Genomic DNA, 18126 nt, shown 5'->3' on the forward strand with positions numbered 1-18126 from the left:
CGAGCAGTGCCATGGGCAGATGAGGCTGACAAACAGCTTTCCAGGCTAGCCCCTTCTGCCTGCCAGCTATCTGCAGACGTTCGCACTTTCGGAGCAGGGCTGCGAAAGAAGACTGGCAGGGACACCACCATTCCCTATCTACGTTTTAAGTTTGACGTGGCAAGAGAAGCAAGCAGCCCCCGTCTCTGTGCCTCTGTGCGAGCAGTGCCATGGGCAGATGAGGCTGAGCAACAGCTTTCCAGGCTAGCCCCTTCTGCCTGCCAGCTATCTGCAGACGTTCGCACTTTCTGAGCAGGGCTGGGAAAGGAGCCTGGCAGGGTACCGCCTTCCAAGGCTACTTTTGAATTTGAGGGGGCAAGGCAAGCAAGCAGCCCCAGTCTCTGTGCTTCTGTGCGAGCAGTGCCATGGGCAGATGAGGCTGAGCAACAGCTTTCCAGGCTAGCCCCTTCTGCCTGCCAGCTATCTGCAGACGTTCGCACTTTCAGAGCAGGGCTGGGAAAGGAGCCTGGCGAGGTCCCCCCTTCCCAGGCTACGTTTGAAGTTTGAGGTGGCAAGACAAGCAAACAGCCCCACTCTCTGTGCCTCTGTGCGAGCAGTGCCATGGGCAGATGAGGCTGAGCAACAGCTTTCCAGGCTAGCCCCTTCTGCCTGCCAGCTATCTGCAGACGTTCGCACTTTCGGAGCAGGGCTGCAAAAGGAGCCTGGCAGGGACACCACCATTCCCAGGCTACGTTTGAAGTTTGAGGTGGCAAGACAAGCAAGCAGCCCCAGTCTCGGTGCCCCTGTTCGAGCAGTGCCATGGGCAGATGAGGCTGACAAACAGCTTTCCAGGCTAGCCCCTTCTGCCTGCCACCTATCTGCAGAAGTTCGAACTTTCGGAGCAGGGCTGCGAAAGGAGCCTGGCAGGGACACCACCATTCCCAGGCTACGTTAGAAGTATGAGGTGGCAAGACAAGCAAGCAGCCCCACTCTCTGTGCCTCTGTGCGAGCAGTGCCATGGGCAGATGAGGCTGACAAACAGCTTTCCAGGCTAGCCCCTTCTGCCTGCCAGCTATCTGCAGACATTCGCACTTTCGGAGTAGGGCTGCGAAAGGAGCCTGGCAGGGACACCACCATTCCCAGGCTTAGTTTGAAGTTTGAGGTGGCAAGACAAGCAAGCAGCCCCATTCTCTGTGCCTCTGTGCGAGCAGTGCCATGGGCAGATGAGGCTGAGCAACAGCTTTCCAGGCTAGCCCCTTCTGCCTGCCAGCTATCTGCAGACGTTCGCACTTTCGGAGCAGGGCTGCGAAAGGAGCCTGGCAGGGACACCACCATTCCCAGGCTACGTTTGAAGTTTGAGGTGGCAAGACAAGACAAGCAGCCCCAGTCTCGGTGCCCCTGTTCGAGCAGTGCCATGGGCAGATGAGGCTGACAAACAGCTTTCCAGGCTAGCCCCTTCTGCCTGCCACCTATCTGCAGAAGTTCGAACTTTCGGAGCAGGGCTGCGAAAGGAGCCTGGCAGGGTACCTCCTTCCCAGGCTACGTTTGAAGTTTGAGGTGGCAAGACAAGCAAGCATCCCCACTCTCTGTGCCTCTGTGCGAGCAGTGCCATGGGCAGATGAGGCTGAGCAACAGCTTTCCAGGCTAGCCACTTAAGGCTGCCACCTATCTGCAGACGTTCGCACTTTCGGAGCAGGGCTGCGAAAGGAGCCTGGAAGGGACACCACCATTCCCAAGCTACGTTTGAAGTTTGAGGTGGCAAGACAAGCAAGCAGCCCCAGTCTCTGTGCCTCTGTGCGAGCAGTGCCATGGGCAGATGAGGCTGAGCAACAGCTTTCCAGGCTAGCCCCTTCTGCCTGCCACCTATCTGCAGACGTTCGCACTTTCGGAGCAGGGCTGCGAAAGAAGCCTGGCAGGGACACCACCATTACAAGGCTACGTTTTAAGTTTGACGTGGCAAGAGAAGCAAGCAGCCCCAGTCTCTGTGCCTCTGTGCGAGCAGTGCCATGGGCAGATGAGGCTGAGCAACAGCTTTCCAGGCTAGCCCCTTCTGCCTGCCAGCTATCTGCAGACGTTCGCACTTTCAGAGCAGGGCTGGGAAAGGAGCCTGGCAGGGTACCCCCTTCCAAGGCTACTTTTGAATTTTAGGGGGCAAGGCAAGCAAGCAGCCCCAGTCTCTGTGCCTCTGTGCGAGCAGTGCCATGGGCAGATGAGGCTGAGCAACAGCTTTCCAGGCTAGCCCCTTCTGGCTGCCAGCTATCTGCAGACGTTCGCACTTTCAGAGCAGGGCTGGGAAAGGAGCCTAGCGAGGTCACCCCTTCCCAGGCTACGTTTGAAGTTTGAGGTGGCAAGACAAGCAAACAGCCCCACTCTCTGTGCCTCTGTGCGAGCAGTGCCATGGGCAGATGAGGCTGAGCAACAGCTTTCCAGGCTAGCCCCTTCTGCCTGCCACCTATCTGCAGAAGTTCGAACTTTCGGAGCAGGGCTGCGAAAGGAGCCTGGCAGGGTACCCCCTTCAGAGGCTACGTTTGAAGTTTGAGGTGGCAAGACAAGCAAGCAGCCCCACTCTCTGTGCCTCTGTGCGAGCACTGCCATGGGCAGATGAGGCTGAGCAACAGCTTTCCAGGCTAGCTCTTTCTGCCTGCCACCTATCTGCAGACGTTCGCACTTTCGGAGCAGGGCTGCGAAAGGAGCCTGGCAGGGACACCACCATTCCCAGGCTACGTTTGAAGTTTGAGGTGGCAAGACAAGCAAGAAGCCCCATTTTCTGTGCCTCTGTGCGAGCAGTGCCATGGGCAGATGAGGCTGAGCAACAGCTTTCCAGGCTAGCCCCTTCTGCCTGCCACCTATCTGCAGAAGTTCGCACTTTCGGAGCAGGGCTGCGAAAGGAGCCTGGCAGGGACACCACCATTCCCAGGCTTAGTTTGAAGTTTGAGGTGGCAAGACAAGCAAGCAGCCCCATTCTCTGTGCCTCTGTGCGAGCAGTGCCATGGGCAGATGAGGCTGAGCAACAGCTTTCCAGGCTAGCCCCTTCTGCCTGCCAGCTATCTGCAGACGTTCGCACTTTCGGAGCAGGGCTGCGAAAGGAGCCTGGCAGGGACACCACCATTCCCAGGCTACGTTTGAAGTTTGAGGTGGCAAGACAAGACAAGCAGCCCCATTCTCTGTGCCCCTGTTCGAGCAGTGCCATGGGCAGATGAGGCTGACAAACAGCTTTCCAGGCTAGCCCCTTCTGCCTGCCACCTATCTGCAGAAGTTCGAACTTTCGGAGCAGGGCTGCGAAAGGAGCCTGGCAGGGTACCTCCTTCCCAGGCTACGTTTGAAGTTTGAGGTGGCAAGACAAGCAAGCATCCCCACTCTCTGTGCCTCTGTGCGAGCACTGCCATGGGCAGATGAGGCTGAGCAACAGCTTTCCAGGCTAGCTCTTTCAGGCTGCCACCTATCTGCAGACGTTCGCACTTTCGGAGCAGGGCTGCGAAAGGAGCCTGGAAGGGACACCACCATTCCCAGGCTACGTTTGAAGTTTGAGGTGGCAAGACAAGCAAGAAGCCCCATTTTCTGTGCCTCTGTGCGAGCAGTGCCATGGGCAGATGAGGCTGAGCAACAGCTTTCCAGGCTAGCCCCTTCTGCCTGCCACCTATCTGCAGAAGTTCGCACTTTCGGAGCAGGGCTGCGAAAGGAGCCTGGCAGGGTACCCCCTTCCACGGCTACGTTTGAAGTTTGAGGTGAAAAGACAAGCAAGCAGCCCCACTCTCTGTGCCTCTGTGCGAGCAGTGCCATGGGCAGATGAGGCTGAGCAACAGCTTTCCAGGCTAGCCCCTTCTGCCTGCCAGCTATGTGCAGACGTTCGCACTTTCAGAGCAGGGCTGCGAAAGAAGACTGGAAGGGACACCACCATTCCCTATCTACGTTTTAAGTTTGACGTGGCAAGAGAAGCAAGCAGCCCCCGTCTCTGTGCCTCTGTGCGAGCAGTGCCATGGGCAGATGAGGCTGAGCAACAGCTTTCCAGGCTAGCCCCTTCTGCCTGCCAGCTATCTGCAGACGTTCGCACTTTCGGAGCAGGGCTGCGAAAGGAGCCTGGCAGGGACACCACCATTCCCAGGCTACGTTTGAAGTTTGAGGTGGCAAGACAAGACAAGCAGCCCCAGTCTCGGTGCCCCTGTTCGAGCAGTGCCATGGGCAGATGAGGCTGACAAACAGCTTTCCAGGCTAGCCCCTTCTGCCTGCCAGCTATCTGCAGACGTTCGCACTTTCGGAGCAGGGCTGCGAAAGGAGCCTGGCAGGGACACCACCATTCCCAGGCTTAGTTTGAAGTTTGAGGTGGCAAGACAAGCAAGCAGCCCCATTCTCTGTGCCTCTGTGCGAGCAGTGCCATGGGCAGATGAGGCTGAGCAACAGCTTTCCAGGCTAGCCCCTTCTGCCTGCCAGCTATCTGCAGACGTTCGCACTTTCGGAGCAGGGCTGCGAAAGAAGACTGGCAGGGACACCACCATTCCCTATCTACGTTTTAAGTTTGAGGTGGCAAGAGAAGCAAGCAGCCCCCGTCTCTGTGCCTCTGTGCGAGCAGTGCCATGGGCAGATGAGTCTTAGCAACAGCTTCTCAGGCTAGCCCCTTCTGCCTGCCAGCTATCTGCAGACGTTCGCACTTTCTGAGCAGGGCTGGGAAAGGAGCCTGGCAGGGTACCCCCTTCCAAGGCTACTTTTGAAGTTTGAGGTGGCAAGGCAAGCAAGCAGCCCCAGTCTCTGTGCTTCTGTGCGAGCAGTGCCATGGGCAGATGAGGCTGAGCAACAGCTTTCCAGGCTAGCCCCTTCTGCCTGCCAGCTATCTGCAGACGTTCGCACTTTCAGAGCAGGGCTGGGAAAGGAGCCTGGCTAGGTCCCCCCTTCCCAGGCTACGTTTGAAGTTTGAGGTGGCAAGACAAGCAAACAGCCCCACTCTCTGTGCCTCTGTGCGAGCAGTGCCATGGGCAGATGAGGCTGAGCAACAGCTTTCCAGGCTAGCCCCTTCTGCCTGCCAGCTATCTGCAGACGTTCGCACTTTCGGAGCAGGGCTGCAAAAGGAGCCTGGCAGGGACACCACCATTCCCAGGCTACGTTTGAAGTTTGAGGTGGCAAGACAAGCAAGCAGCCCCATGCTCTGTGCCTCTGTGCGAGCAGTGCCATGGGTAGATGAGGCTGAGCAACAGCTTTCCAGGCTAGCCCCTTCTGCCTGCCACCTATCTGCAGACGTTCGCACTTTCGGAGTAGGGCTGCGAAAGGAGCCTGGCAGGGACACCACCATTCCCAGGCTACGTTTGAAGTTTGAGGTGGCAAGACAAGACAAGCAGCCCCAGTCTCGGTGCCCCTGTTCGAGCAGTGCCATGGGCAGATGAGGCTGACAAACAGCTTTCCAGGCTAGCCCCTTCTGCCTGCCACCTATCTGCAGAAGTTCGAACTTTCGGAGCAGGGCTGCGAAAGGAGCCTGGCAGGGTACCTCCTTCCCAGGCTACGTTTGAAGTTTGAGGTGGCAAGACAAGCAAGCATCCCCACTCTCTGTGCCTCTGTGCGAGCACTGCCATGGGCAGATGAGGCTGAGCAACAGCTTTCCAGGCTAGCCACTTAAGGCTGCCACCTATCTGCAGACGTTCGCACTTTCGGAGCAGGGCTGCGAAAGGAGCCTGGAAGGGACACCACCATTCCCAAGCTACGTTTGAAGTTTGAGGTGGCAAGACAAGCAAGCAGCCCCAGTCTCTGTGCCTCTGTGCGAGCAGTGCCATGGGCAGATGAGGCTGACAAACAGCTTTCCAGGCTAGCCCCTTCTGCCTGCCACCTATCTGCAGACGTTCGAACTTTCGGAGCAGGGCTGCGAAAGAAGCCTGGCAGGGACACCACCATTCCCTATCTCCGTTTTAAGTTTGACGTGGCAAGAGAAGCAAGCAGCCCCCGTCTCTGTGCCTCTGTGCGAGCAGTGCCATGGGCAGATGAGGCTGAGCAACAGCTTTCCAGGCTAGCCCCTTCTGCCTGCCAGCTATCTGCAGACGTTCGCACTTTCAGAGCAGGGCTGGGAAAGGAGCCTGGCAGGGTACCCCCTTCCAAGGCTACTTTTGAATTTTAGGGGGCAAGGCAAGCAAGCAGCCCCATTCTCTGTGCCTCTGTGCGAGCAGTGCCATGGGCAGATGAGGCTGAGCAACCGCTTTCCAGGCTAGCCCCTTCTGCCTGCCAGCTATCTGCAGACGTTCGCACTTTCAGAGCAGGGCTGGGAAAGGAGCCTGGCGAGGTCCCCCCTTCCCAGGCTACGTTTGAAGTTTGAGGTGGCAAGACAAGCAAACAGCCCCACTCTCTGTGCCTCTGTGCGAGCAGTGCCATGGGCAGATGAGGCTGAGCAACAGCTTTCCAGGCTAGCCCCTTCTGCCTGCCACCTATCTGCAGAAGTTCGAACTTTCGGAGCAGGGCCGCGAAAGGAGCCTGGCAGGGTACCTCCTTCCCAGGCTACGTTTGAAGTTTGAGGTGGCAAGACAAGCAAGCAGCCCCAGTCTCTGTGCCTCTGTGCGAGCAGTGCCATGGGCAGATGAGGCTGAGCAACAGCTTTCCAGGCTAGCCACTTCTGGCTGCCACCTATCTGCAGACGTTCGCACTTTCGGAGCAGGGCTGCGAAAGGAGCCTGGAAGGGACACCACCATTCCCTATCTACGTTTTAAGTTTGAGGTGGCAAGACAAGCAAGCAGCCCCAGTCTCTGTGCCTCTGTGCGAGCAGTGCCATGGGCAGATGAGGCTGAGCAACAGCTTTCCAGGCTAGCCCCTTCTGCCTGCCAGCTATCTGCAGACGTTCGCACTTTCGGAGCAGGGCTGCGAAAGGAGCCTGGCAGGGACACCACCATTCCCAGGCTTAGTTTGAAGTTTGAGGTGGCAAGACAAGCAAGAAGCCCCATTTTCTGTGCCTCTGTGCGAACACTGCCATGGGCAGATGAGGCTGAGCAACAGCTTTCCAGGCTAGCCACTTCTGGCTGCCAGCTATCTGCAGACGTTCGCACTTTCAGAGCAGGGCTGCGAAAGGAGCCTGGCAGGGACACAAACTTTCCCAGGCTACGTTTGAAGTTTGAGGTGGCAAGACAAGCAAGCAGCCCCAGTCTCGGTGCCCCTGTTCGAGCAGTGCCATGGGCAGATGAGGCTGACAAACAGCTTTCCAGGCTAGCCCCTTCTGCCTGCCACCTATCTGCAGAAGTTCGAACTTTCGGAGCAGGGCTGCGAAAGGAGCCTGGCAGGGACACCACCATTCCCAGGCTACGTTAGAAGTTTGAGGTGGCAAGACAAGCAAGCAGCCCCATGCTCTGTGCCTCTGTGCGAGCAGTGCCATGGGTAGATGAGGCTGACAAACAGCTTTCCAGGCTAGCCCCTTCTGCCTGCCAGCTATCTGCAGACATTCGCACTTTCGGAGTAGGGCTGCGAAAGGAGCCTGGCAGGGACACCACCATTCCCAGGCTACGTTTGAAGTTTGAGGTGGCAAGACAAGCAAGCAGCCCCATTCTCTGTGCCTCTGTGCGAGCAGTGCCATGGGCAGATGAGGCTGAGCAACAGCTTTCCAGGCTAGCCACTTAAGGCTGCCACCTATCTGCAGACGTTCGCACTTTCGGAGCAGGGCTGCGAAAGGAGCCTGGAAGGGACACCACCATTCCCAGGCTACGTTTGAAGTTTGAGGTGGCAAGACAAGCAAGCAGCCCCAGTCTCTGTGCCTCTGTGCGAGCAGTGCCATGGGCAGATGAGGCTGAGCAACAGCTTTCCAGGCTAGCCCCTTCTGCCTGCCACCTATCTGCAGACGTTCGCACTTTCGGAGCAGGGCTGCGAAAGAAGACTGGCAGGGACACCACCATTCCAAGGCTACGTTTTAAGTTTGACGTGGCAAGAGAAGCAAGCAGCCCCAGTCTCTGTGCCTCTGTGCGAGCAGTGCCATGGGCAGATGAGGCTGAGCAACAGCTTTCCAGGCTAGCCCCTTCTGCCTGCCAGCTATCTGCAGACGTTCGCACTTTCAGAGCAGGGCTGGGAAAGGAGCCTGGCAGGGTACCCCCTTCCAAGGCTACTTTTGAATTTTAGGGGGCAAGGCAAGCAAGCAGCCCCAGTCTCTGTGCCTCTGTGCGAGCAGTGCCATGGGCAGATGAGGCTGAGCAACAGCTTTCCAGGCTAGCCCCTTCTGGCTGCCAGCTATCTGCAGACGTTCGCACTTTCAGAGCAGGGCTGGGAAAGGAGCCTGGCGAGGTCCCCCCTTCCCAGGCTACGTTTGAAGTTTGAGGTGGCAAGACAAGCAAACAGCCCCACTCTCTGTGCCTCTGTGCGAGCAGTGCCATGGGCAGATGAGGCTGAGCAACAGCTTTCCAGGCTAGCCCCTTCTGCCTGCCACCTATCTGCAGAAGTTCGAACTTTCGGAGCAGGGCTGCGAAAGGAGCCTGGCAGGGTACCCCCTTCAGAGGCTACGTTTGAAGTTTGAGGTGGCAAGACAAGCAAGCAGCCCCACTCTCTGTGCCTCTGTGCGAGCACTGCCATGGGCAGATGAGGCTGAGCAACAGCTTTCCAGGCTAGCTCTTTCTGCCTGCCACCTATCTGCAGACGTTCGCACTTTCGGAGCAGGGCTGCGAAAGGAGCCTGGCAGGGACACCACCATTCCCAGGCTACGTTTGAAGTTTGAGGTGGCAAGACAAGCAAGAAGCCCCATTTTCTGTGCCTCTGTGCGAGCAGTGCCATGGGCAGATGAGGCTGAGCAACAGCTTTCCAGGCTAGCCCCTTCTGCCTGCCACCTATCTGCAGAAGTTCGCACTTTCGGAGCAGGGCTGCGAAAGGAGCCTGGCAGGATACCCCCTTCCCAGGCTACGTTTGAAGTTTGAGGTGAAAAGACAAGCAAGCAGCCCCACTCTCTGTGCCTCTGTGCGAGCAGTGCCATGGGCAGATGAGGCTGAGCAACAGCTTTCCAGGCTAGCCCCTTCTGCCTGCCAGCTATGTGCAGACGTTCGCACTTTCAGAGCAGGGCTGCGAAAGAAGACTGGCAGGGACACCACCATTCCCTATCTACGTTTTAAGTTTGACGTGGCAAGAGAAGCAAGCAGCCCCCGTCTCTGTGCCTCTGTGCGAGCAGTGCCATGGGCAGATGAGGCTGAGCAACAGCTTTCCAGGCTAGCCCCTTCTGCCTGCCAGCTATCTGCAGACGTTCGCACTTTCGGAGCAGGGCTGCGAAAGGAGCCTGGCAGGGACACCACCATTCCCAGGCTACGTTTGAAGTTTGAGGTGGCAAGACAAGCAAGCAGCCCCAGTCTCGGTGCCTCTGTGCGAGCAGTGCCATGGGCAGATGAGGCTGAGCAACAGCTTTCCAGGCTAGCCCCTTCTGCCTGCCAGCTATCTGCAGACGTTCGCACTTTCGGAGCAGGGCTGCAAAAGGAGCCTGGCAGGGACACCACCATTCCCAGGGTACGTTTGAAGTTTGAGGTGGCAAGACAAGCAAGCAGCCCCATGCTCTGTGCCTCTGTGCGAGCAGTGCCATGGGTAGATGAGGCTGAGCAACAGCTTTCCAGGCTAGCCCCTTCTGCCTGCCACCTATCTGCAGACGTTCGCACTTTCGGAGTAGGGCTGCGAAAGGAGCCTGGCAGGGACACCACCATTCCCAGGCTACGTTTGAAGTTTGAGGTGGCAAGACAAGACAAGCAGCCCCAGTCTCGGTGCCCCTGTTCGAGCAGTGCCATGGGCAGATGAGGCTGACAAACAGCTTTCCAGGCTAGACCCTTCTGCCTGCCACCTATCTGCAGAAGTTCGAACTTTCGGAGCAGGGCTGCGAAAGGAGCCTGACAGGGTACCTCCTTCCCAGGCTACGTTTGAAGTTTGAGGTGGCAAGACAAGCAAGCATCCCCACTCTCTGTGCCTCTGTGCGAGCAGTGCCATGGGCAGATGAGGCTGAGCAACAGCTTTCCAGGCTAGCCACTTAAGGCTGCCACCTATCTGCAGACGTTCGCACTTTCGGAGCAGGGCTGCGAAAGGAGCCTGGAAGGGACACCACCATTCCCAAGCTACGTTTGAAGTTTGAGGTGGCAAGACAAGCAAGCAGCCCCAGTCTCTGTGCCTCTGTGCGAGCAGTGCCATGGGCAGATGAGGCTGACAAACAGCTTTCCAGGCTAGCCCCTTCTGCCTGCCACCTATCTGCAGACGTTCGCACTTTCGGAGCAGGGCTGCGAAAGAAGCCTGGCAGGGACACCACCATTCCCTATCTCCGTTTTAAGTTTGACGTGGCAAGAGAAGCAAGCAGCCCCCGTCTCTGTGCCTCTGTGCGAGCAGTGCCATGGGCAGATGAGGCTGAGCAACAGCTTTCCAGGCTAGCCCCTTCTGCCTGCCAGCTATCTGCAGACGTTCGCACTTTCAGAGCAGGGCTGGGAAAGGAGCCTGGCAGGGTACCCCCTTCCAAGGCTACTTTTGAATTTTAGGGGGCAAGGCAAGCAAGCAGCCCCATTCTCTGTGCCTCTGTGCGAGCAGTGCCATGGGCAGATGAGGCTGAGCAACAGCTTTCCAGGCTAGCCCCTTCTGCCTGCCACCTATCTGCAGAAGTTCGAACTTTCGGAGCAGGGCTGCGAAAGGAGCCTGGAAGGGTACCCCCTTCCCAGGCTACGTTTGAAGTTTGAGGTGGCAAGACAAGCAAGCAGCCCCAGTCTCTGTGCCTCTGTGCGAGCAGTGCCATGGACAGATGAGGCTGAGCAACAGCTTTCCAGGCTAGCCACTTCTGGCTGCCACCTATCTGCAGACGTTCGCACTTTCGGAGCAGGGCTGCGAAAGGAGCCTGGAAGGGACACCACCATTCCCTATCTACGTTTTAAGTTTGAGGTGGCAAGACAAGCAAGCAGCCCCAGTCTCTGTGCCTCTGTGCGAGCAGTGCCATGGGCAGATGAGGCTGAGCAACAGCTTTCCAGGCTAGCCCCTTCTGCCTGCCAGCTATCTGCAGACGTTCGCACTTTCGGAGCAGGGCTGCGAAAGGAGCCTGGCAGGGACACCACCATTCCCAGGCTTAGTTTGAAGTTTGAGGTGGCAAGACAAGCAAGAAGCCCCATTTTCTGTGCCTCTGTGCGAGCAGTGCCATGGGCAGATGAGGCTGAGCAACAGCTTTCCAGGCTAGCCACTTCTGGCTGCCAGCTATCTGCAGACGTTCGCACTTTCAGAGCAGGGCTGCGAAAGGAGCCTGGCAGGGACACAATCTTTCCCAGGCTACGTTTTAAGTTTGAGGTGGCAAGACAAGCAAGCAGCCCCAGTCTCGGTGCCCCTGTTCGAGCAGTGCCATGGGCAGATGAGGCTGACAAACAGCTTTCCAGGCTAGCCCCTTCTGCCTGCCACCTATCTGCAGAAGTTCGAACTTTCGGAGCAGGGCTGCGAAAGGAGCCTGGCAGGGACACCACCATTCCCAGGCTACGTTAGAAGTTTGAGGTGGCAAGACAAGCAAGCAGCCCCATGCTCTGTGCCTCTGTGCGAGCAGTGCCATGGGTAGATGAGGCTGACAAACAGCTTTCCAGGCTAGCCCCTTCTGCCTGCCAGCTATCTGCAGACATTCGCACTTTCGGAGTAGGGCTGCGAAAGAAGCCTGGCAGGGACACCACCATTCCCTATCTCCGTTTTAAGTTTGACGTGGCAAGAGAAGCAAGCAGCCCCCGTCTCTGTGCCTCTGTGCGAGCAGTGCCATGGGCAGATGAGGCTGAGCAACAGCTTTCCAGGCTAGCCCCTTCTGCCTGCCAGCTATCTGCAGACGTTCGCACTTTCAGAGCAGGGCTGGGAAAGGAGCCTGGCAGGGTACCCCCTTCCAAGGCTACTTTTGAATTTTAGGGGGCAAGGCAAGCAAGCAGCCCCATTCTCTGTGCCTCTGTGCGAGCAGTGCCATGGGCAGATGAGGCTGAGCAACAGCTTTCCAGGCTAGCCCCTTCTGCCTGCCAGCTATCTGCAGACGTTCGCACTTTCAGAGCAGGGCTGGGAAAGGAGCCTGGCGAGGTCCCCCCTTCCCAGGCTACGTTTGAAGTTTGAGGTGGCAAGACAAGCAAACAGCCCCACTCTCTGTGCCTCTGTGCGAGCAGTGCCATGGGCAGATGAGGCTGAGCAACAGCTTTCCAGGCTAGCCCCTTCTGCCTGCCACCTATCTGCAGAAGTTCGAACTTTCGGAGCAGGGCCGCGAAAGGAGCCTGGCAGGGTACCCCCTTCCCAGGCTACGTTTGAAGTTTGAGGTGGCAAGACAAGCAACCAGCCCCAGTCTCTGTGCCTCTGTGCGAGCAGTGCCATGGGCAGATGAGGCTGAGCAACAGCTTTCCAGGCTAGCCACTTCTGGCTGCCACCTATCTGCAGACGTTCGCACTTTCGGAGCAGGGCTGCGAAAGGAGCCTGGAAGGGACACCACCATTCCCTATCTACGTTTTAAGTTTGAGGTGGCAAGACAAGCAAGCAGCCCCAGTCTCTGTGCCTCTGTGCGAGCAGTGCCATGGGCAGATGAGGCTGAGCAACAGCTTTCCAGGCTAGCCCCTTCTGCCTGCCAGCTATCTGCAGACGTTCGCACTTTCGGAGCAGGGCTGCGAAAGGAGCCTGGCAGGGACACCACCATTCCCAGGCTTAGTTTGAAGTTTGAGGTGGCAAGACAAGCAAGAAGCCCCATTTTCTGTGCCTCTGTGCGAGCAGTGCCATGGGCAGATGAGGCTGAGCAACAGCTTTCCAGGCTAGCCACTTCTGGCTGCCAGCTATCTGCAGACGTTCGCACTTTCAGAGCAGGGCTGCGAAAGGAGCCTGGCAGGGACACAAACTTTCCCAGGCTACGTTTGAAGTTTGAGGTGGCAAGACAAGCAAGCAGCCCCAGTCTCGGTGCCCCTGTTCGAGCAGTGCCATGGGCAGATGAGGCTGACAAACAGCTTTCCAGGCTAGCCCCTTCTGCCTGCCACCTATCTGCAGAAGTTCGAACTTTCGGAGCAGGGCTGCGAAAGGAGCCTGGCAGGGACACCACCATTCCCAGGCTACGTTAGAAGTTTGAGGTGGCAAGACAAGCAAGCAGCCCCATGCTCTGTGCCTCTGTGCGAGCAGTGCCATGGGTAGATGAGGCTGACAAACAGCTTTCCAGGCTAGCCCCTTCTGCCTGCCAGCTATCTGCAGACATTCGCACTTTCGGAGTAGGGCTGCGAAAGGAGCCTGGCAGGGACACCACCATTCCCAGGCTTAGTTTGAAGTTTGAGGTGGCAAGACAAGCAAGCAGCCCCATTCTCTGTGCCTCTGTGCGAGCAGTGCCATGGGCAGATGAGGCTGAGCAACAGCTTTCCAGGCTAGCCCCTTCTGCCTGCCAGCTATCTGCAGACGTTCGCACTTTCGGAGCAGGGCTGCGAAAGGAGCCTGGCAGGGACACCACCAATCCCAGGCTACGTTTGAAGTTTGAGGTGGCAAGACAAGACAAGCAGCCCCAGTCTCGGTGCCCCTGTTCGAGCAGTGCCATGGGCAGATGAGGCTGAGCAACAGCTTTCCAGGCTAGCCCCTTCTGCCTGCCACCTATCTGCAGAAGTTCGAACTTTCGGAGCAGGGCTGCGAAAGGAGCCTGGCAGGGTACCTCCTTCCCAGGCTACGTTTGAAGTTTGAGGTGGCAAGACAAGCAAGCATCCCCACTCTCTGTGCCTCTGTGCGAGCAGTGCCATGGGCAGATGAGGCTGAGCAACAGCTTTCCAGGCTAGCCACTTAAGGCTGCCACCTATCTGCAGACGTTCGCACTTTCGGAGCAGGGCTGCGAAAGGAGCCTGGAAGGGACACCACCATTCCCAAGCTACGTTTGAAGTTTGAGGTGGCAAGACAAGCAAGCAGCCCCAGTCTCTGTGCCTCTGTGCGAGCAGTGCCATGGGCAGATGAGGCTGAGCAACAGCTTTCCAGGCTAGCCCCTTCTGCCTGCCACCTATCTGCAGACGTTCGCACTTTCGGAGCAGGGCTGCGAAAGAAGCCTGGCAGGGACACCACCATTCCAAGGCTACGTTTTAAGTTTGACGTGGCAAGAGAAGCAAGCAGCCCCAGTCTCTGTGCCTCTGTGCGAGCAGTGCCATGGGCAGATGAGGCTGAGCAACAGCTTTCCAGGCTAGCCCCTTCTGCCTGCCAGCTATCTGCAGACGTTCGCACTTTCAGAGCAGGGCTGGGAAAGGAGCCTGGCAGGGTACCCCCTTCCAAGGCTACTTTTGAATTTTAGGGGGCAAGGCAAGCAAGCAGCCCCAGTCTCTGTGCCTCTGTGCGAGCAGTGCCATGGGCAGATGAGGCTGAGCAACAGCTTTCCAGGCTAGCCCCTTCTGGCTGCCAGCTATCTGCAGACGTTCGCACTTTCAGAGCAGGGCTGGGAAAGGAGCCTGGCGAGGTCCCCCCTTCCCAGGCTACGTTTGAAGTTTGAGGTGGCAAGACAAGCAAACAGCCCCACTCTCTGTGCCTCTGTGCGAGCAGTGCCATGGGCAGATGAGGCTGAGCAACAGCTTTCCAGGCTAGCCCCTTCTGCCTGCCACCTATCTGCAGAAGTTCGAACTTTCGGAGCAGGGCTGCGAAAGGAGCCTGGCAGGGTACCCCCTTCAGAGGCTACGTTTGAAGTTTGAGGTGGCAAGACAAGCAAGCAGCCCCACTCTCTGTGCCTCTGTGCGAGCACTGCCATGGGCAGATGAGGCTGAGCAACAGCTTTCCAGGCTAGCTCTTTCTGCCTGCCACCTATCTGCAGACGTTCGCACTTTCGGAGCAGGGCTGCGAAAGGAGCCTGGCAGGGACACCACCATTCCCAGGCTACGTTTGAAGTTTGAGGTGGCAAGACAAGCAAGAAGCCCCATTTTCTGTGCCTCTGTGCGAGCAGTGCCATGGGCAGATGAGGCTGAGCAACAGCTTTCCAGGCTAGCCCCTTCTGCCTGCCACCTATCTGCAGAAGTTCGCACTTTCGGAGCAGGGCTGCGAAAGGAGCCTGGCAGGGTACCCCCTTCCCAGGCTACGTTTGAAGTTTGAGGTGAAAAGACAAGCAAGCAGCCCCACTCTCTGTGCCTCTGTGCGAGCAGTGCCATGGGCAGATGAGGCTGAGCAACAGCTTTCCAGGCTAGCCCCTTCTGCCTGCCAGCTATGTGCAGACGTTCGCACTTTCAGAGCAGGGCTGCGAAAGAAGACTGGCAGGGACACCACCATTCCCTATCTACGTTTTAAGTTTGACGTGGCAAGAGAAGCAAGCAGCCCCCGTCTCTGTGCCTCTGTGCGAGCAGTGCCATGGGCAGATGAGGCTGAGCAACAGCTTTCCAGGCTAGCCCCTTCTGCCTGCCAGCTATCTGCAGACGTTCGCACTTTCGGAGCAGGGCTGCGAAAGGAGCCTGGCAGGGACACCACCATTCCCAGGCTACGTTTGAAGTTTGAGGTGGCACGACAAGACAAGCAGCCCCAGTCTCGGTGCCCCTGTTCGAGCAGTGCCATGGGCAGATGAGGCTGACAAACAGCTTTCCAGGCTAGCCCCTTCTGCCTGCCAGCTATCTGCAGACGTTCGCACTTTCGGAGCAGGGCTGCGAAAGGAGCCTGGCAGGGACACCACCATTCCCAGGCTTAGTTTGAAGTTTGAGGTGGCAAGACAAGCAAGCAGCCCCATTCTCTGTGCCTCTGTGCGAGCAGTGCCATGGGCAGATGAGGCTGAGCAACAGCTTTCCAGGCTAGCCCCTTCTGCCTGCCAGCTATCTGCAGACGTTCGCACTTTCGGAGCAGGGCTGCGAAAGAAGACTGGCAGGGACACCACCATTCCCTATCTACGTTTTAAGTTTGACGTGGCAAGAGAAGCAAGCAGCCCCCGTCTCTGTGCCTCTGTGCGAGCAGTGCCATGGGCAGATGAGTCTTAGCAACAGCTTCTCAGGCTAGCCCCTTCTGCCTGCCAGCTATCTGCAGACGTTCGCACTTTCAGAGCAGGGCTGGGAAAGGAGCCTGGCAGGGTACCCCCTTCCAAGGCTACTTTTGAAGTTTGAGGTGGCAAGGCAAGCAAGCAGCCCCAGTCTCTGTGCTTCTGTGCGAGCAGTGCCATGGGCAGATGAGGCTGAGCAACAGCTTTCCAGGCTAGCCCCTTCTGCCTGCCAGCTATCTGCAGACGTTCGCACTTTCAGAGCAGGGCTGGGAAAGGAGCCTGGCTAGGTCCCCCCTTCCCAGGCTACGTTTGAAGTTTGAGGTGGCAAGACAAGCAAACAGCCCCACTCTCTGTGCCTCTGTGCGAGCAGTGCCATGGGCAGATGAGGCTGAGCAACAGCTTTCCAGGCTAGCCCCTTCTGCCTGCCAGCTATCTGCAGACGTTCGCACTTTCGGAGCAGGGCTGCAAAAGGAGCCTGGCAGGGACACCACCATTCCCAGGCTACGTTTGAAGTTTGAGGTGGCAAGACAAGCAAGCAGCCCCATGCTCTGTGCCTCTGTGCGAGCAGTGCCATGGGTAGATGAGGCTGAGCAACAGCTTTCCAGGCTAGCCCCTTCTGCCTGCCACCTATCTGCAGACGTTCGCACTTTCGGAGTAGGGCTGCGAAAGGAGCCTGGCAGGGACACCACCATTCCCAGGCTACGTTTGAAGTTTGAGGTGGCAAGACAAGACAAGCAGCCCCAGTCTCGGTGCCCCTGTTCGAGCAGTGCCATGGGCAGATGAGGCTGACAAACAGCTTTCCAGGCTAGACCCTTCTGCCTGCCACCTATCTGCAGAAGTTCGAACTTTCGGAGCAGGGCTGCGAAAGGAGCCTGGCAGGGTACCTCCTTCCCAGGCTACGTTTGAAGTTTGAGGTGGCAAGACAAGCAAGCATCCCCACTCTCTGTGCCTCTGTGCGAGCAGTGCCATGGGCAGATGAGGCTGAGCAACAGCTTTCCAGGCTAGCCACTTAAGGCTGCCACCTATCTGCAGACGTTCGCACTTTCGGAGCAGGGCTGCGAAAGGAGCCTGGAAGGGACACCACCATTCCCAAGCTACGTTTGAAGTTTGAGGTGGCAAGACAAGCAAGCAGCCCCAGTCTCTGTGCCTCTGTGCGAGCAGTGCCATGGGCAGATGAGGCTGACAAACAGCTTTCCAGGCTAGCCCCTTCTGCCTGCCACCTATCTGCAGACGTTCGCACTTTCGGAGCAGGGCTGCGAAAGAAGCCTGGCAGGGACACCACCATTCCCTATCTCCGTTTTAAGTTTGACGTGGCAAGAGAAGCAAGCAGCCCCCGTCTCTGTGCCTCTGTGCGAGCAGTGCCATGGGCAGATGAGGCTGAGCAACAGCTTTCCAGGCTAGCCCCTTCTGCCTGCCAGCTATCTGCAGACGTTCGCACTTTCAGAGCAGGGCTGGGAAAGGAGCCTGGCAGGGTACCCCCTTCCAAGGCTACTTTTGAATTTTAGGGGGCAAGGCAAGCAAGCAGCCCCATTCTCTGTGCCTCTGTGCGAGCAGTGCCATGGGCAGATGAGGCTGAGCAACAGCTTTCCAGGCTAGCCCCTTCTGCCTGCCAGCTATCTGCAGACGTTCGCACTTTCAGAGCAGGGCTGGGAAAGGAGCCTGGCGAGGTCCCCCCTTCCCAGGCTACGTTTGAAGTTTGAGGTGGCAAGACAAGCAAACAGCCCCACGCTCTGTGCCTCTGTGCGAGCAGTGCCATGGGCAGATGAGGCTGAGCAACAGCTTTCCAGGCTAGCCCCTTCTGCCTGCCACCTATCTGCAGAAGTTCGAACTTTCGGAGCAGGGCTGCGAAAGGAGCCTGGCAGGGTACCCCCTTCCCAGGCTACGTTTGAAGTTTGAGGTGGCAAGACAAGCAAGCAGCCCCAGTCTCTGTGCCTCTGTGCGAGCAGTGCCATGGGCAGATGAGGCTGAGCAACAGCTTTCCAGGCTAGCCACTTCTGGCTGCCACCTATCTGCAGACGTTCGCACTTTCGGAGCAGGGCTGCGAAAGGAGCCTGGCAGGGACACCACCATTCCCAGGCTACGTTAGAAGTTTGAGGTGGCAAGACAAGCAAGCAGCCCCATGCTCTGTGCCTCTGTGCGAGCAGTGCCATGGGCAGATGAGGCTGAGCAACAGCTTTCCAGGCTAGCCCCTTCTGCCTGCCAGCTATCTGCAGACATTCGCACTTTCGGAGTAGGGCTGCGAAAGGAGCCTGGCAGGGACACCACCATTCCCAGGCTTAGTTTGAAGTTTGAGGTGGCAAGACAAGCAAGCAGCC

The sequence above is a fragment of the Opisthocomus hoazin genome, chromosome 8 (assembly GCF_030867145.1).
Source record: "Opisthocomus hoazin isolate bOpiHoa1 chromosome 8, bOpiHoa1.hap1, whole genome shotgun sequence".
NCBI classification, from domain to species: domain Eukaryota; kingdom Metazoa; phylum Chordata; class Aves; order Opisthocomiformes; family Opisthocomidae; genus Opisthocomus; species Opisthocomus hoazin.